The 18,623-nt window shown below is 40.6% G+C and overlaps 1 pseudogene; it reads left to right on the plus strand.

The window, feature by feature from the left end:
• Positions 1–5,123: 5,123 nt before the first annotated feature.
• Positions 5,124–10,893, plus strand: LOC148122810 (uncharacterized; annotated as a pseudogene).
• The last annotated feature ends 7,730 nt before the right edge of the window (positions 10,894–18,623 follow it).

Here is an 18,623-nt window from a genome sequence, read left to right on the forward strand (position 1 = left end):
ATTTTAAGGGTGTGGAATAGTTATAGATGGAACATAAAACCAGATCAGGCTGAATTTGTTGATATGGACCCACTGAATGGAGACTCTAGGTTTAATACTCTAGGTTTAACTTATACAGTTAAAAAAGATGTCAGAAGTTAGGAGGTTGGCTGAAACGTTTGTCAAAAGCTGGCCTAATGAAAAGGAGTTGGAAATGCCTGATATCCCTTGACTTAGTGTTTATGAAGGTATTTTAAAGCTCAGGGAAAATCTTTTTGCTGCCTGCCAAGCCCCCATCAGTGCAGGACTCAAAGGGAAGTTATGGAGCCAGCACATACTAGACTTTTTCATCTGAGGGGCTAAGGGAAAAGGACACTCTCTCTCTCTGTTGACTGAGTTTTCTGTCCTGCCCAGCTCCTGCAATCGTTAAGTCCCAAAGAAATCACACAGAGGTCTGCATTAACTATAAACTGATTGGTCAATTAGCTCAGACTTCTTATTAACTCTTATAACATGTTAGCCCATTATTCTTGCATATGTTAGCCATGTGGCTCAGTATTTTATTCGGTGAGGCAGTCACATCTTGCTTCTTCTGTGGCTGGGTCAGGACTCCTTTTATCTTCCTAGAGTTCTCCTGTTCTCATCACCCCACCTCTACTTCCTGTCTGATTCTCCCACCTAAACTTCTTGCCTGGTTACTGGCCAATCAGCATTTATTTAAAATATAATTGACAGAATACAGACCATTGTCCCATACCACTTCCCCCATTTAAAAAAAAACAAAACCAAGAACTCTGAATCTAATATCCTTTGTTTAGCTTTTCTCCTGACCATTAGCCATAACAAATTGTAACCAACATTCTAAACAAAGGAAAATATCCATAGTCCATTTTTTTGGGAATATGGGCATAGTTTTCCAGGCTGCTTCCTGCTGGCTGGGGGCACTGATAATCTTATGGGGACCTAAAGAAAATTTAGAATTATGATCAACTCATGACTGGAGTATCCTGTGAGGCTTGATCATCTCAGGCAGCAGTCTTGAATCTGTTCTGGATGTAGAACTCTGACATCTGGGTCATCTGTTCCTACCAGAGATCTCAGGTGGTCTTCCTTGATCAAACCTGATATTTTTTAGCTCAGAATAAGTCCATAGCTTCTCATTTTCTGTGGAAACAAAAACAAAACCTCTTCTCCAAAGTAATATACCTTTGATTTCAATTTTGAAGTCAAGGTATTTTTAAAATACCTATCTTCGATTAATTCAGTAGCATTTATAAACAAATATTTTTTAGCAGCTGTTGCTCTTTCCTCAGCATTCAAACAATTCAAAGAGAGCATAATAACATACAGTATCCAGACTTTCTATTTTTCATCTTTATGTGGCTTTATTTTAACTTATATTTCTTTTATTTTAATTTTTGTTTTTTTGAGAGAGAATTTCTCTGTGTATCTTTGTCCTGGAATTTACTCTGTATACCAGGTTTTCCTTGAACTCATAGAGATCTCTTTGCTTCCTCCTCCCAAGTGCTGGGATTAAAGTTGTGTGCTACCACAACCCAACTACTCTCTTTCTCTCTCTCTTTATTTTAAGGACTTCTACCTTTTGCTTGCATATATTTTAACACACTGTAAACCATTTAGAGGTTTTCTTTGTTTTGAATCTCTCTTTACTGTATATCTCTCTTTTTCTGACCACATGAGTCTTTAATTTGCTAGGCAATATGGCTAGGATTAAAGCCGTGGCATTGACAGATGGATCCAGCCCATTTCTTAACTTTCTGAGATTCCAGCCTCATGGTGGAGGTACCAGCTATAGCCATGTTTATTACTACAGCTCTATGGCATTTCAAGTCCCTGCCAGCAAGAAAGCTGCAGCAGTCTGCTCACAAACCACATTCAAATGCTCTGTAGCTGGACCTCCTGCCTGAAAGAGTTAGAGTTTGTGCTGGCAGGATGGCGCAGAAAGCTGGTATTTTAAACAGCATGGCTTTTTTCCTGCTACAGCTGAAAACCAAGAAGCATATGGTCAGCTTTTCATGAGTACCATTTAAGTGTTTGGCAGGACTTCTTAAAGGAGCTGCAAGGTTTTGCAGTTAAAGCTGAGTCAGGACTCCTCTATTAAATGAGTGTGCTTGCCTCTAGCAAGCAGAGACTACCTGAGAAAGTGCTGCTATCAACAAGCCATGCTTAATTCTATTATTTTATGTCTAGAATTATTTCTCAAGCTCTCTCAGGCTTTATGCAGATGCAGTTGTCCATGTGGATGGCATTTGTTGACTGAGTTTTCTGTCCTGCCCGGTTCCCACAATCGTTAAGTCCCAAAGAAATCACACAGAGGTCTACATTACCTATAAACTGATTGGTCCATTAGCTCAGGCTTCTTATTAACTCTAATAACTTATATTAGCCCATTATTTTTGCCTATGTTAGCCATGTGGCTTGGTACCTTATTTGGCGAGGCAGTCACATCTTGCTTCTTCTGTAGCTGGGTCTGGACTGCTTCTCTCTTCCTAGAATTCTCCTGTTCTACTTCCTGTCTGTCTGTCCTGCCAATACTTCCTGCCTGGCTCCTGGCTAATCAGCATTTATTTAAAATATAATTGGCAGAATACAGAGCATTGTCCCACACCATCTCTCTTAATGTTTTCCTTCTTTATTTTTACGTATTCTCCATTTTCTATTCTTATCTCTATCCAGAAATATCCCATTTGTTTCTTTTGATGTTTTTTTCTAACTCCTTTTAACTCTTTTTTTCTTGATGTTTTTCTTCTAACCCATTTTAGTTCTATCTCAATTCTTTCCCTTACAGCTTATATACTCCAGGCATGTTTGTGTACATTGTACACACACACACATATACATGTATATATATTATCAGGCAATATAAAAATTGCAATGTAGGTACATTCTGCTTTACAAGTGAGTGAATGCAAGTAAAAACAGCATGTTTTCCATGTCCCTCACATGACTAAACATTGTACATATTACAGGTGAAAGCATGTATGTCCTTCACATGACTAAACACATAGTAAGGTGAAAAACAAATTCTCTCAAGAACCCACATATATTCATACCCAGAAACAAGTAGGCAAGCTATTCTTCTCAGTCATGTCTTTTACTGGCAAGCTGTGTTTTGCAGTTACAGAAGTTACAAAGAAAGAACCAATTACTTAAGGTAATCTTATAAGGAATCTTAAACGAATCACAAATCTAAAGTTCTGTATGTGAAAAGGAATCAGTCAGTATTACTTTAAATCTTTAGGGTGTGTACCCACTTATCAATAGTTTTTAATATCAGTTTTCATCAGAAGATTGAGGACAAAAATGGGTATAAGGATTAATCACCACCTTTGGTCATCAACCACTTCTAGCAAGAAAAAGCGCATCAGCTAATAATGATTGAGCAGCTTTGTTCTTGTTCCTTGACCTTAAGGAGTTCTCATTCAACTCTGTGTCTCTCTAAAACTTCAGATTGTCTTCTTGGGTTTTTCCACCTCAAAGCTATTTGACAAAAATATCTTTGTCTAACTTTAAGTTATTTTCAAAGCTTTGTTTCAGTTATGGTACACTCTGAAACCTATGACCACATCTCCCAACTTCAAGGTTAAGAGTTTAAGCTAGTTGAGTTACTGGGACTCAATTGTTTTTATTAATCATTAACAAATTATAGTCTATACAACTCCTCAATAAAAACTCAAGTATTCTAGCTGTGTAGCATTTCCTTGTATATTATTTTTATTTATCAAAATTCTGTATATGCTAACATTATTATTAACAATTAGACAGTACAGCTTAGGAAGGAATCATCTTCATAATAATCCACAGGTAAAAATGTCCAGTAGAATGGGGATGTTTCCATGAGATAAACACACTACATTACAGGCAGTGGGGATTTTTCCACACCCATTCACACCATGCCAGGTACCAGAAAAAGAGCGGCAGCAAGCATGGAAAGGCACAGAAGAAACAAAAGACATTCCAGGGTCTGTGGTCATGGGGCCTTGCCTATCTGAGATTCACCTGTCGGTGGTTTTCCTCCTGGTGGGTTGACACCCTGAAGTCTATTGCCATATGCTGCTCCTCTGACATGGCCACCAGCAAAATCTAACCTTACAGTGTGTAAAGCCACAATGGGAAGGCTCACAAGACATGACCTTCATGAATCTTCTAAGATATAAAATGGCATGAGGGGCACCAAAACATTTGAAGAACTTTGTTGTTACCCTTTTCCTTGTGCCAGACCTTAGGGTCGGAGATGCTCCTGCTCAGTTAGATGGATTAAATGCAGGGGATTTAATTGGGCCCCAAGGAAGCTAAATGGTAACAATGAATCACCGAAGGCAAGGTTAGCATAATGGGCAACCCTGATGCCTTAGTTAGGGTTTCTATTTTTGTGAAGAAACACCATGACCATGGCCACTCTTAGAGAGAAAACAGTTAATTGAGGGTGGCTCACTTACCGTTTCAGACATTCAGTCCATTATCATCATGAAGGGGAGCATGGCAGTGTGCAAGCAGATGTGGTGCTGGAGTTAAGAGTGCTACATTTGTAGCAGGAAGTTAAGGATATTGCACTGAGTGAAGCCTTAGAAAAGGACCTCAGAGCCTGCCCCCACACTTCCTCCAAAAAGACCATACCTACTCTAACAAGATCACTCCACCTAATAGTGCTACTCTCTTTGGGGCCCATTTTCCTTAAAACCACCACAATAGACAAAACAATGTTCATAATGGCCTAACATGTAATGGTCAGCACAGGCAAGGTGAATTTTATAGTGGCGTGACTAGTACTAGCTAGCCAATCATTGTCTTTCCAGGCATGAAATAGATAAGAAACCTACTGCATTACTGTTTGAGCTATATAAGTAGAAAATTTCTCAAACAAACAAAAGAAGGGTAAAAATGGATTGTGACAAAAGGCAATCTTGGTCAGTGAGTCAGTTTCCAGATTGCAGCTGGTTTGCAGACCCAGAACCCCTGATTGAAGGTGTGGCCAGGTTTTCCTGAGAAAGAAACCTGATGATACACCTGGAAGTTTTACAGTTAACTTGTCTCCAATTCTTTCCCAGATGGGCGTATGGCCTTCTACAGGGGTAACTGTGCACTGGGAGAAGGAAAACAATATACTTTCTGGGGTCTGTTGAATACTGAATATTGAATTGACACTAATTCTGGGAGACCCCAAGAAACATTGAGCCTATACCCCAGTTAAAATAGGGGCCCATGGAGTTTTAGCTGATATCTGACTCATAGCAGGTCCTGTAGGTCCCTGAACTCATCCTGGGGTTATTTCCCCAGTTCCAGAATGTATAATTGGGATATATACTCAGGAATTGGCAGAATTCTCACATTGGTTTCCTGACCTGTAGAGTGTTTAGTTGAATTTCTCTTTTTTGTGGGGTGGGGAGCTCCAAAAGGGTCCCACCATGGAGACTCATTCTTAGTTGCAAATGCCTGACCTAGGTTTAGTCTATTTTTAGCCAGCTTTTCTAACTTAAATTATCCTGTTTCTCGTCTATATTTTGCTCTGGGCATTTTTAAAATTTTATGTATTTTTATTGAATGCTACATCTTTCTCTGCTACCCTCCCTGCCTCTCCCCTCCCCTACAACCCTCCCCCAAGGACCCCATGCTCCCAATTTACTCAGGAGATCTTGTCTTTTTCTACTTCCCATGTAGATTAGATCTATGTAAGTCTCTCTTAGTGTCATCATTGTTGTCTAAATCCTCTGAAATTGTAGTTTGTAGGCTAGTTTTCTTTGCTTTATGTTTAAAAACCCACTTATGAGTGAGTATATGTGATAATTGTCTTTCTGGGTTTGGGTTACCTCACTCAAAATGATGCTTTCTAGCTTCATCCATTTTCCTGCAAAATTCAAGATGTCATTATTTTTTTCTGCTGTGTAGTACTTCATTGTGTAAATGTACCACGTCTTCCTTATTCATTCTTCGGTCGAGGGGCATTTAGGTTGTTTCCAGGTTCTGGCTATAACAAACATAGCTGCTATGAACATAGTTGAGCACATGTCCTTGTGGCACGATTGATCTTGGTATTACTGGGTCTTGAGGAAGGTTGTTTCCTAATTTTCTGATAAATCACCACACTGACATCCAAAAGGGTTGTACCAGCTTGCATTCCCACCAGCAATGCAGGAGTGTTCTCTTTTCTCCACAACCTCTCCAGCATAAGTTGTCATCAGTGTTTTTGATCTTGGCCATTCTTACAGTTATAAGATGGAATCTCAGAGTTGTTTTGATTTGCATTTCTCTGATGACTAAGGATGTTGAACATTTTCTTAAGTGTCTTTCAGCCATTTTAGATTCCTCTGTTGAGAGTTCTCTGTTTAAGTCTGTACTCCATTTTTTCAAAATTGGATTATGTGTTCTTTTGGTGACCAATTTCTTGAGTTCTTTGTATATTTTGGAGATCAGCCCTCCATCCGATGTGGGGTTGGTGAAGATTTTTTCCCATTCTGTGGGCTGTTGTTTTGTCTTGTTGACATGTCCTTTGCTTTACAGAAGCTTTTCAGTTTCAAGAGGTCCCATTTATTAATTGTTTCTCTCAGTGTCTGTGCTACTGGGGTTATATTTAGGAAGTAGTCTCCTGTGCCAATGTATTCAAGTGTACTTCCCACTTTCTCTTCTGTGAGGTTTAGTGTAGCTGGCTTTATGTTGCGGTCTTTGATTCATTTGGACTTGAGTTTTGTGCATGGTGATAGATATGAATCTATTTTCATTCTTCTACATGTTGACATCCAGTTATGACCTCTGGGTTTTTTTTTTAAGCCTTTCTTTATTCTATTTGTCTTTTTCTCCTTCTTACTCCCTGGCTGACTGGTTGGCCCCTGGCACTTTCCTCTCTCTCTTTCTTTTCTTTTTGATTCTAGATTTCTCCTCTTATTTCTTCTCTCTGCCTACCACCCCTGCCTTTCTTTTCTCTGCCTTTCTATTGGCTGTTCAGCTCTTTATTAGACGAATCAGGTGCCTTAGGTAGGCAAGGTGAAACAGATGCAGCACATCTTTTTTTTATTTTTTATTGCTTTATAAATAATACCATTCAAATCCACTTCCTCCTCTCCTCCCCTCCCACTCCCCCATGCACCCCCACCCCTCCAGTCCTAAGAGAGGGCAGGGTACCCTGCCCTGTGGGAAGTCCAAGGCCCACCCCCCACCATCCAGGCTTAGGAAGGTGTGCATCCAAACAGACTAGGATCCCAAAAAGCCAGTACGTACAGTAGAGACAAATTCCAGTGCCTTTATCATTGGCTTCTCAGTCTGCCCCAATTGTCAGCCATATTTAGATGGACCGATTTGATTTCATGTTCATTCAGTCCAGCAGGATTTGGTGAGCTCCCATGAGATCAGACACATTGTCTCAGTGGGTGGACCAACCCCTCGGGATCCTGACTTCCTTGCTCACATTAACCTGCCTTCTGCTCTTCAACTGGACCTTGGGAGCTCAGTTCAGTAGTCCTATGTGGGTCTCTGTCTCTATCTCCATCTGTTGCCGGACAAAGGTTCTATGGTGATATTTAAGATAGTCATCAGTCTGGGTATGGGACAAGGCTAGTTCAGGTACCCTCTCCTCTACTGCCCAGAGTCCTAGTTGGGGACATCCCCATGTACACCTGGGAACCCCTTTAGAACCAAGCCTCTTGCCAACCCCAAAATGGCTCCCTTAATTAAAGTATCTTCTTCCCTGCTCCCATATCTGTCTTTCCTCCATCTCAACCATCTCACTCCTTCAAGCTCACCCCAACCTTCCCCTTCTCCCTTCTCTCTCCCCCCTCCACTTCCTCTACCCCACTCCTATCCCCACGCTACCAATTTTTGCCTGGATATCTTGCCTGCTTCCAATTTCCAGGAGGATCTATATATGTTTTTATTTGGGGTCACCTTATTACTTAGCTTCTCTAGGATCGCAAACTATAAGCTCAATGTCCTTTCTTTATGGCTAGAATCCACTAATGAGTGAGTACATACCATGTTCATCTTTTTGGGTCTGGGTTATCTCACTCAAGATAATGTTTTCTATTTCTATCTATTGATGCAGCACATCTTTACCTAATTAAACACACATACTTACCTTAAATAAATGCAGCATAAACAAATGTAACACATCTCTGTATAGTTCAACAAATATTCCACAAGCGGAAGCTATTATGGCTGTGAAGGCTAAATTGAAGCCTTTAGAGTTGCCTCTGCCAAAGAAAATAATGAATCAAAATCAGTACCGCATCCCTGGAGGAACTGCAGAAATAAGGACCACCAAGGAGTGGAAAGATGCAAGGTTGGTGGTCCCCACACATCTCTATTAACTCTCCTATCTGATCAGTGCAGAAGATAGATGAATTATGGAGAATGGCAATTGACTATCAAAAACTCAATGATTTAGTAACTCCAATTGCAGCTGCAGTACCTGATATAGTGTCCTTACTTGAACAAATTAACATATCTCCTGGTATATGGTATGCAGCTATTGATATAGAAATTTTTTTCTCAGTACCTGTCCATAAGAACTAGCAGTATACTTTTACAAGTTTGCTGCAGGACTATATTAAATCTCCTTCCCTGTGTCATAACTTATCTAGAAGGAATCTTGATCATCTGACTCTTACACAAGCTATGACACTGGTGCACTATATTGATGGCGTTATGCTGACTGGACTAAGTGAGCAGCAGGCAGCAGCCACTTTAAACTCATTGGTAACACTTATGCACATCAGTAGATGGAAAATAAATCCAACCAAAGTTCCAGGACCTCAGTGAAATTCTTTGGAGTCCAGTGATGTGGGGCATGCAGAGATATTCCTTCTAAGATGAAGGACAAGCTATTGTCCCTGGCCTCTCGCACCACCAGGAAATAAGCATAATGTTTAGGGCTTATGTGGATCTGGAAACAACACAGTCTTCAGTTGGGTTTGTTACTCCAACCATATACAAAGTAACTCTGAAAGCTGCTAGCTTTGTGTGGGGCCTGGAACAGGAGAAGGTTCTTCAACAGGTCCAGGCTGCTGTGCAAGCTACTATGCAACTTGCATCATATGATTTAGCAGACAATATGGTACTGGAGGTATCATTAGCATGTAGGGATATTGTTTGAAGCCTTGGCAGAAGAATTACAGAAGAGACCTTTGGGATTTTGGAGCAAGACTCTGCCATCATCTGCAGACAACATTATTCTCCCTTTGAAAGACAACTCAATCTGCTATTGGATCTTACTGGAATCTGAGCATTTGATAATGGACCACCAAGTAACCATGTGACCTAAGCTGCCTGTCATAAGCTGGGTGTTATCTGACCCACCAAGTCATAAAGTAGGCCATGCACAGCAGCAATCTGTTATTAAATGGAAGTGGTACATGTGAGATTAAGCCCAAGCCGGTCCTGAAGGCATGAGGAAGGTACATGAAGAAGTTGCCCAAATGCTTATGTTTTTCACTCCCATTACAATGATGTCTCCTGACAAGCATGTATCTATAACCTCATAGATGTGTTCCCTATGACAGGCTGACTGAAGAAGAGAAGGCTAGGATCTGGTTTACTGATGATCCTGCACATTATACAGGCACCCAGAAGTGGACAGCTGCAGCATTAAAACCCCTTTCTGGGGCAACCCTGAAAGATACTGGTGAAAGAAATCTTCACAATGGGCAGAACTTTGGGTAGTACAGATGGCCATATAATTTGTTTGGAAGTATAAATAGCCAGATGTCCAATTTTTCACTGATTCATGGACTGTAGCCAATGAATAGTCAGGGACTTGGAAAAAGCATGATTGGAAAATTGGTGAAAAGACATCTAGGGAAGAAGTATGTGGATAGATTTCTCCAAATGGGCAAAAGATGTGAAGATACTTGTGACTCATGTGAATGTTCATCAAAAAGTGACTTCAGTTGAGGAGAAATTCAATAATCATGTAGATAGGATGACCTATTTTGTGGACAGTCAGCCTCTTTCCCCAGCCTTTCCTGACATTGCCCAGTGGGCCCATGAAAAAGTGGCCATGGTGGCAGAGATGGGGGTTATTCATGGGCTCAGCAACATGGACTTCTACTCACCAAGACTGATCTGGCTACAGCTGCTGCTGTGTGTCAGATCTGCCAAAAAGCTGAGACTATTGCTAAACTTCACATATGGCACTATTCCCTTGGGTGGCCAGTCAATGACCTAGAGGCACACTGACTACATTGGACCACTTCCCCTGAGAAAGGATAACACTGGAGTAGACACTTATTCTGGTTATGGATTTGCCTTTCCTGCACATAATGCTTCTGCCAAAACTACCTTTGCTGGGCTTACAGAATGCCTTATCCACTGTTATGGTATTTCACCAAGTACTGCATCTGACAAGGCAACCACTTCACAGCCAGAGAAGTGCAACAGCAGCCCAGGACCAGAGAATTCACTGGTCTTACTATGCTCCCCACCATCCTGAAGCAGTTGGCCTGGTAGAATGATGGCCTTTTGAAGACAGTTAGAGTTCCAGCTAGATGACAGCAGCTTGGAGGGGTGGGGCAGGGTTCTCCAGAAGGCAGTATATGCTCTGAGTCAGTGTCCAATATATGGTACTATTTCTCCCATAGCCAGGATCCATGGGTTCAGGAGTCAAGGGTGGAAAAGGGAATAATTCCACTCACTATCACCCCCTAGTGACGCATTAGAAAAAGTTTTGCTTTCTTTTCCCATGACCTTAAGTTCTGTTGGTCTAGAAGCTTTTATTCCAATGAGGGAAACATTCCTTCCAGGAGCCACAACAAACATTTCATTAAACTGGAAGCTGAGACACTCCCAGAGCACTTTGGGGTTCTCATGCCCTTGGCCAACAGGCTAAGAAAAGAATAACCATGTTAGGAGGGATTGTTGAGACAGGTTACTGTGGGGGAGACTGGATTACTCCTCCACAATGGAGGTACAAATGATCATGTCTGGAGTGCAGGAGATCCTTTAGGGTGTCCATGTCCTGTGACTGAAGTCAATGGAAAACTACAGCAACCTCATCCAGATAGGATGACAAAGGGCACAGACCTGGTATGAGTCACTCATCCAGGAAAAGAGGGAAGACCTGCAGGGGTTCTTGCTGAGAGTGGAAGAGGTACAGAATGGGTGGTAGAGGAAGGGACTTATCAACTAAGACTACATGACCAGTTGCAGAAACAAAGATTGCAATAGACATGAGTGTTTTGTCATATTTTGTTAAGAATGTGCTTGTACAGATATTTGTGTTTTCTTCCCTTGATTTCTTTGTCGTGTAATATAACAACAATTAAGAGAGTATTAGTGGCTATCATATTTAAGTTTTGAGATACCAAAAGAATGTCTCTCAAGGGATATTACCACCTATTCTAAAATTTATAATGCATTTGTGGTTTACAAGGGATAGTCCCATCATGTTATGCACCCTGTTAAATATATACCGCATTTGCAGTTGTACATAGAATATAGGTGTAATTATGACCTGGTTACTACTTTCATTTGGAAATTAAGCATGGCATAAGGAGACAGATCGTGTCTTAAGTTGGCAAGGGGTGAAGCTGTGATAGCTACTCTTATTTGTCAACTGACTATATCTGAAATTAACTAAAACCTAAGTTCAGTACAGCTAGTTGTGAGAATTTTTTTCTCTAAATTAATCATTTGAAGTTGGAAAACCCACTTTTAGTCCTGATCTTTCAAGGCGGGAGAATCCAGCATTCACCTGGGCCACACGTCCTGCTGCCGGCTCATATAAAACAGATGGAGGAAGGAAGCTTCCTCTCTGCCTGCTTGCTCTCGCTCTCACAGGTAAATCCATTCCCCTCTGGATGCTGTGAATACCATTGGTTAATGAATAAAGCTGCTTTTTTCCTCTTTCAGTGCAGAGTAGGGCAAGGTGGGAATTCCAAGCAGATAGAGGAGGACAGAGTAGGCAGAATCAGAGAGAAGCCATGTAGATGCCACAGGAGACAGATGCCAGTCGCCGGACAGAACCTTACCAGTAAGCCACAACCACATGGCCATACACAGATTAATAGAAATTGGTAAATTTAAGATGTAAGAACTAGCTAGAAATATGCACAAGCTAATAGGCCAAACAGTATTGTAATTAATACAGTTTCTGTGTAATTATTTTGGGTCTGGGCAGCCAGGAAATGAACAAGCACCCTCCGTCTATACATTCCGTCACTGGCATTAGAGCCTACTTCTTCAGGATTCCAGTATATCCTAAAGGATAGCTGAGACATTCAGCCTCATGAGATCCATTACTAGATTCTCGGCCTTTCTGTTGATAGACAGCTATTGTTGGACTAGCTGGATCATTCTAATAAATCTCATCTATATATTCTGTATACATACATAAAAAGAGAATATAGAATATATGTACAAAATACACAGCATATACATATATTTTCTGTAGGTTTTGTTGCTCTAGTTAACCCCAACTAACACATATCATAAAAGCATTTATATTTGATTTGTATTGGAGAAGAAATAACAAAAACATTTGGAAAGAAACTTGAACAGAAAGAAAATCTTGCAATGTCATATAAGCAAAGATAAATCGTCTAACACAGAAGGTCCAAGAACAGGTACCTGTGGAGAAAGAATTCAAAAATAAAAAGAGAAGAATGTAACTCAAAGATTAAAAGAAAAGTAACCAAGGCTTTTTGTTGTAAGACTGAAAACTTGTAATGAAAGATGAGATTAATATTTGAAAGTGGATTAAAATAGGAGCCTCTGGAATTGGACTTGTAGATGCTGTGAACTGTCATACTTATGCTGGAAGCAGAACTCGGGTCCTCCGTGAGGACATCAAGTGCTCTTAACCACCGCATCATCTCTCCAGTCTGTTTTTCTATTTTTAAGGATGACTATAATGAGTACAAGTTTTGTGCTCTACCTCTCCAGCTACTAACTGTAAATTATATTTATCAGTATATATATATATATATATATATATATATATATATATATATATATATATGTAATACACACACACACACACACAGAGCACAAATGCATGCAGAAACTTGGTTGGTTGGGCAGTAGGGGGAACCCCTGCGCCTTGTTGCACTTGCTTCTCAGTCTCTTAAACCTGTAGGAGATAACTTTCACCAATTTCTTGATCATCAGAGTCCAGATGGTTGCTGGGAAGTGTGGCTAAGATTCTTACACTTTCATCTGTGGATGATCCTAGCAAAGCTACACATTCATAATTACTGAGATTGTGGCAAGATTACTGGGTCTGTCCTATTATCTCCAGAGTGTTAAATCAAATGGGTCCACCCCTTCAGTTCTTATGTGGTTTGTCAGTAGCTTTTGACCATTCCTTCCATGCTTTTTATATATCTAGTTAAAATTTTATTGCTTATTGGATTGATTACACAGCACTCAATTAAACTGAACACCACAGTTATTTAACACTGAATGTCATACAAATTGGTACTTCTCTGCACAATAAAACTTATTTAGTTGTCTTAAAATAAATACATGTCTGACACTAGATTTATAAATAGTACAATTAAAGACTGGAGATTCTTTTTTAATATCAATTTCAAGAAGGTCCATTCTCTGTAATCATTAAAAAACTATTAAAATTTCATTTGCATCTAAATAAAATCAAAGTGGCAACATCAAAACTGAACTTTCTCTTCAGGAAACCAATTCTCAAACTTACAGTGATGTTTATCAAATGAATTATGGAAGACAAAGCCAGGGATTGCCATATCATCCTCATAAGCACATATAATAACTCAATTTTTAGCTTTTTTATTACTGTTTTTAATTTTTTAAGATTTATTTGAGAGAGAGAATATGTGTTTGCATGCCCTGAGTAAATGCAGGTGCATGCAGAGGCCTGAGAGGGCTTGGATATCCTGGAGCTGGTGTTACAGGTGTTGGGATCTGCCTGATGTGGCTGCTAGGAACTTCACTTTGCTCTGCTCCTCTGGAAGTATCTCTGGAGACACCCCTAAGTGCTGAGGCATTGTCAGTCCCTTTAGCACATTTATAAGCATCTAGTTTTACATTTTCACATTCATGGCAAAAATATTTTTAAATTCTATTAAAAATCATTAATTATTCTTCAGGAATTAAAGTCAACAGTAACATCACTACCATTCAATTGAATCATATGCACTGCCAACACAATTTATTTTGATCTATAAAATTATATATATTGTGAATAGTTTTTTAATTATGTGCAGGATATTCCAAGGTAGAAAGTCCTGAACATAATTCATAAAGCTATTCATGACAAGATATATAGAAAATTATGAGTAATGAGGAAAGAAGAGGAAAAGAGAGACAGAAGCATGATCTACTTACATCACAAAGGCTCAGACCCAGGACCTTTGCGTATGCGTTCTAGCAGTGACCTCACTCAGCCAGCACCTATTATATCAGCCAACATCAGGTTTCAAACCACTGGCTGAAGGGGTTATTTTTATTCCATTTCTCATGTAGACTTTTTTTTTTAAATTTTTGTTTCTTTGTTTTATCTTCATTAATAACTGTACCGGTTAGTTTTTTTTTTGTTTTTGTTTCATCTTGATACAAGTCAGAGTTATTTGGAAAGAGAGACCCTCAAGTCAGAAAAATGCCTCTATAAAATTGGCTTGTAGGCAAGTCTATGGTGATGTGGGATGCCCCTTTGTATGCTGTGAATATGTTTTATTACCATTGGTTAATAAAGGAGTTGATTTGGCCTATGGCAGGGCAGAATATAGCTAGGTGGGAAATTCAAGCAAAGATAAAGGGAAACGGAAGACAGAGTCTAGAAGATACCAGCAGCTGCTGGCAAAGTATAGAATATAGTGCCTCATGGTAAAAATATTAGAAATGGGTTAATTTAAGTTGTAAAACCTAGTTAATATTAAGCCTGATCTAATAGGCCAAACCATTTTTAATTAATATTAAGCCTCAGGAACTGTGGGAGTGAGAGAAACCTCTAGTTACACTGGGGAGCTTTTTCTTGGTTAATGATTGATCCAGGAGAGCCCAATTCACTATGGAAACGCTTCTCTGGCCTGTGGTTCTGCCAGAAGAAGGTGGACAGAAGGAGGTGGGTTCACAATCTACAGGGAACAAACCAGGAAACAATGTTTCTCCATGGCCTCTACCTAATTCCTACCTCCAGGTTCTTGAGTTGACTTTCTGCCCCCGACTTCCCTTCATGATGGACTACAACCGTTTCCTCCCCAAGCTGCTTTGGTTGTGGTGTTTGCCACAGTAATTCTGTTTATCTACATAAAGGCACAGAAAGTTAGATTGTCCTTGGCCCTTCACACTTGCTAAATGCCATGTAGTTTATCTCCAAATCTCTCCCATCCCTGCCACCTTGGAAGTAAGCTAACAGAATCTCTTGCCAGAATGTGCAGTAGTTTCCTTCCCGATCTCTGAGCACAGTGGTCCTCGCCCTTCCTACACTGTGACCTTGTGTTGTGGGGACTGCCAACCGAAATTAGCTTGCTGCTATTTCACACCTGGAATTTTGCTACTGTTTTGAATTGTAATGTAAATATCTGGTATGCAGGATATCTCAAATGCCACCTCTCTGTGGGGGTCGCTACCCACGGGTTAAGAACTTCTGTTAGCACCTTATTTATCTCTTAAATCACGGAACTTCCTTTTGTTTTTTTATCTGAATTCAACCAGCTGAACTTTAAAAAGCACATGTCAGCAGGACCGTGGTGGCGCACGCCTTTAATCCCTGCACTCAGGAGGCAGACATCTCTGTGAGTTCGAGGCTTGCCTGGTCTACAAGAGCTAGTTTCAGGAGAAAGAAAGAAAGCACATTTCTGACCACATTCCCGTTGTTTTCTTAAAGTCTTATATTGATTCTCATTTAGATGAAAACCAGCCCTCTATCAAGTGCCTCATGAACCCACATGAGCTGATATGGGGCTAACTGTGCTTACAAAACTACATACATTGAATCTTTACAGTGCCTGGGAGTGTGATTCGATGTAATTACAATAAGATGAGGTCTTCACAGTGAACCCTAACATAATATGACCCGTGTCCTTACAAGAATAGACAAGAATACGGGCTGGATCAGCGGGAATACCTCCTGAAGTCATAAGAAGGCAGATGCCTACAATGTAACCCATGAGAAAAACCTCAGGACTAAACAAACCCAGCTGACCACCTTGATCTCCAAGTTCAAGCTTTTAGAAATGAGAAAGTTTAAATTTTTCCCCAACATAATATTTTTATTGTTTTGGGAATTTTGTACAAGGCACCAGTCACACTCACTTTCTATTCCCCCCAGATCCACCCTCCCACCCTTGTGCCCCCACCCTAAAAAACAAATTTAAAAAAAAACAACAATTTTTGTTGCCCATATACTCACAGCAGACATACCCTTAAAGAAAAGTGAGTCCCTTCCCACCGCTACCCATGCCACAAGAACTACATTTCAAGCATCTTTATTATAGTTTTAAGGGCTCATTTCAGTAGTTTCCTTTTTTTGGTGGGGAGGGGTTGTCACAGAAGCCTTCAATGTCTCTCATTCTCAGTTATGACACTGCAGCTACACCACCGCAAAAGAAGCTTCCTTGACCATAGCAGCCGGCAGCGGCAACACGGCCTCTGGTGATACCACAGATCTTGAACATGAACCTGGTCTGTGGCGGCGGCAGCACAGGCAATGGACATCAACAAAACCTGCTGAGGCATTGTGGGTCATAGACACCAGCATGATCTCCGGAAGCAGTATAGACCACAAAGTCTTTCAAGGAGGCATAATCCAGAAAACAAACGGTGCTTCCTCCCAGATATCTTGTTGCTAAGAAGCAGCATGTCTGGGGGCAGGACCTGTGTGAACACCACCCTGCCCTTGGCACTAGCCACCTACCTAAGCCACGCCATACTTGTAGCTTGGTTGTGAGGAGTGTGGTCAGCTAGCAGTCTCAGCTGCTGACTGCTTCGTGTCCCCTTCACTGTTGAGCTAAGTGCACCCCCAATGACTGAGCAAAGCCATGACGAAGGACAGAGGCAGAGCCAGTGTCAGCACTATGTGCTATCTCTCTGACTTCGAGGGGACTAAGGAATATTTCTGCCTGGAACTTGAATCAAATAAGCTCGTGTTTCTTGCTTTTCTCCTTGGCACTGAATACATCTTGGCATCACATAAATAACTTGAATGTTTCCACAGGCTTTCTGAATGAGCTATTTGTTCAATTAGTTGAGAGTAAGACTGAGGTCAAGGTTGTTGATTCCATTTCCTATTAGCCACTTAGTTTCAGAAATGTTAGCTAGTTAAAAATGGGCTGTTAGCTGGTTGTACATAAACCACTTAGACCTCATAACCACACACTTTGTCTAGTCATTTCTCACTGTCTTAGCTTTTCTATCACATAAACAGTCTACACGTGGTGTCAGGTGGAGGAAGAGTGTTAGCTTGGTTAGTGACAAAGAAGGTTCCTGAATTGAAGTAGAAGGAAATAGCTGTTGTTTTCTGCTATGGAAACATCTTCTAATTCATTACAACAATCCATAGCCAGGTGCGGTGTTACAATCAGTAATCTCAGTATTCAGGAAGGCTGAATCAGGAGGACTGGCACAAATCTAGGCCATTCAGGGCTACATTGTAAGTTCAAGGTCAGCCTACGTGTAAGGTACTGGGAAGAGGTAAGGGTTCCAGCAAGGTCACATCAGACCCTCAGGACTCACATTAAAAGGATGATCATGGCAGAATGAACATTTAACCCCAACACTTGGTGGACGACAGAGACTGGAGGATTGCTGGCACTTGCTGGTCAATCAGCCTAGCTGAAAAACAGTGAACTCCAGATTCAGTGGGAGATTCTCTCAAGGCAACAAGGGGAAGAAGTGATAGAGGGAGATGCCTGGTGTCCTCTTCTGACTTCTGCATATACTAGCACAGGCAAAGGCATGTGCACTGGGACACGTGTGCACACACAACATAAAGAACAAAAAAAAAAAAGGAGAAGGAGAAGAGAAAGTCACTACCCAAGTCAACCATCTACATGTTCATCCATCAGATACTTGTAGACCAGGAGAGAGCTGTAGTCAGCCTCATCTCCATCTTGAGCTACACCCACAATTTCACATTTGAAAGAAATTCATGAGCAGTTTGTTCATAGTGCCTGCCAGGAGCACATGTCTGGAGGTCTACAGCGCTGTTTATTCCTCTTTCTCTATTTATCATCCTTCCTCCATGTTAAGAACACACTGACCTGTGTAGTGGAGTTAATAAGAACAGGGGCCCCCTGGTCAGACCGTCTTGGGTTTAAATCTATGTTCTTCCATTGACAGGCTGAATGACCTTGTACAGTTCCTTAAGCTTTCTGAGTCTTGATTGATACTATGGTAAAATGAATAAAATACTACATACCAGATAGGGCTGGTGCAAGGCTGACATAAAATAAAACTTAAATACCTGCGTCTTTCTTATGTTCTTTATATCCTCACATCAAACAATATTTTGTTTCTAGTTCCAGGTTAAATGAAATTTGTGCTAATACAAAATATGTTTCTGTTATAACTATATGTCATTGTAAGCAGACTCTTGGCATAATTTCTGCTTAGAACTCTAACAGCAAATATGACTTTGAAAAATACTGTTTTTTCCTTAATGATAGGACTATGTCAAGTCTATTGGTGTCCAAAGGTCTCTAAGGTAAAAACAGCTGATGGAA

This window comes from Myodes glareolus, chromosome 3 (assembly GCF_982192425.1).
Source record: "Myodes glareolus chromosome 3, mMyoGla1.1, whole genome shotgun sequence".
NCBI classification, from domain to species: Eukaryota; Metazoa; Chordata; class Mammalia; order Rodentia; family Cricetidae; genus Myodes; species Myodes glareolus.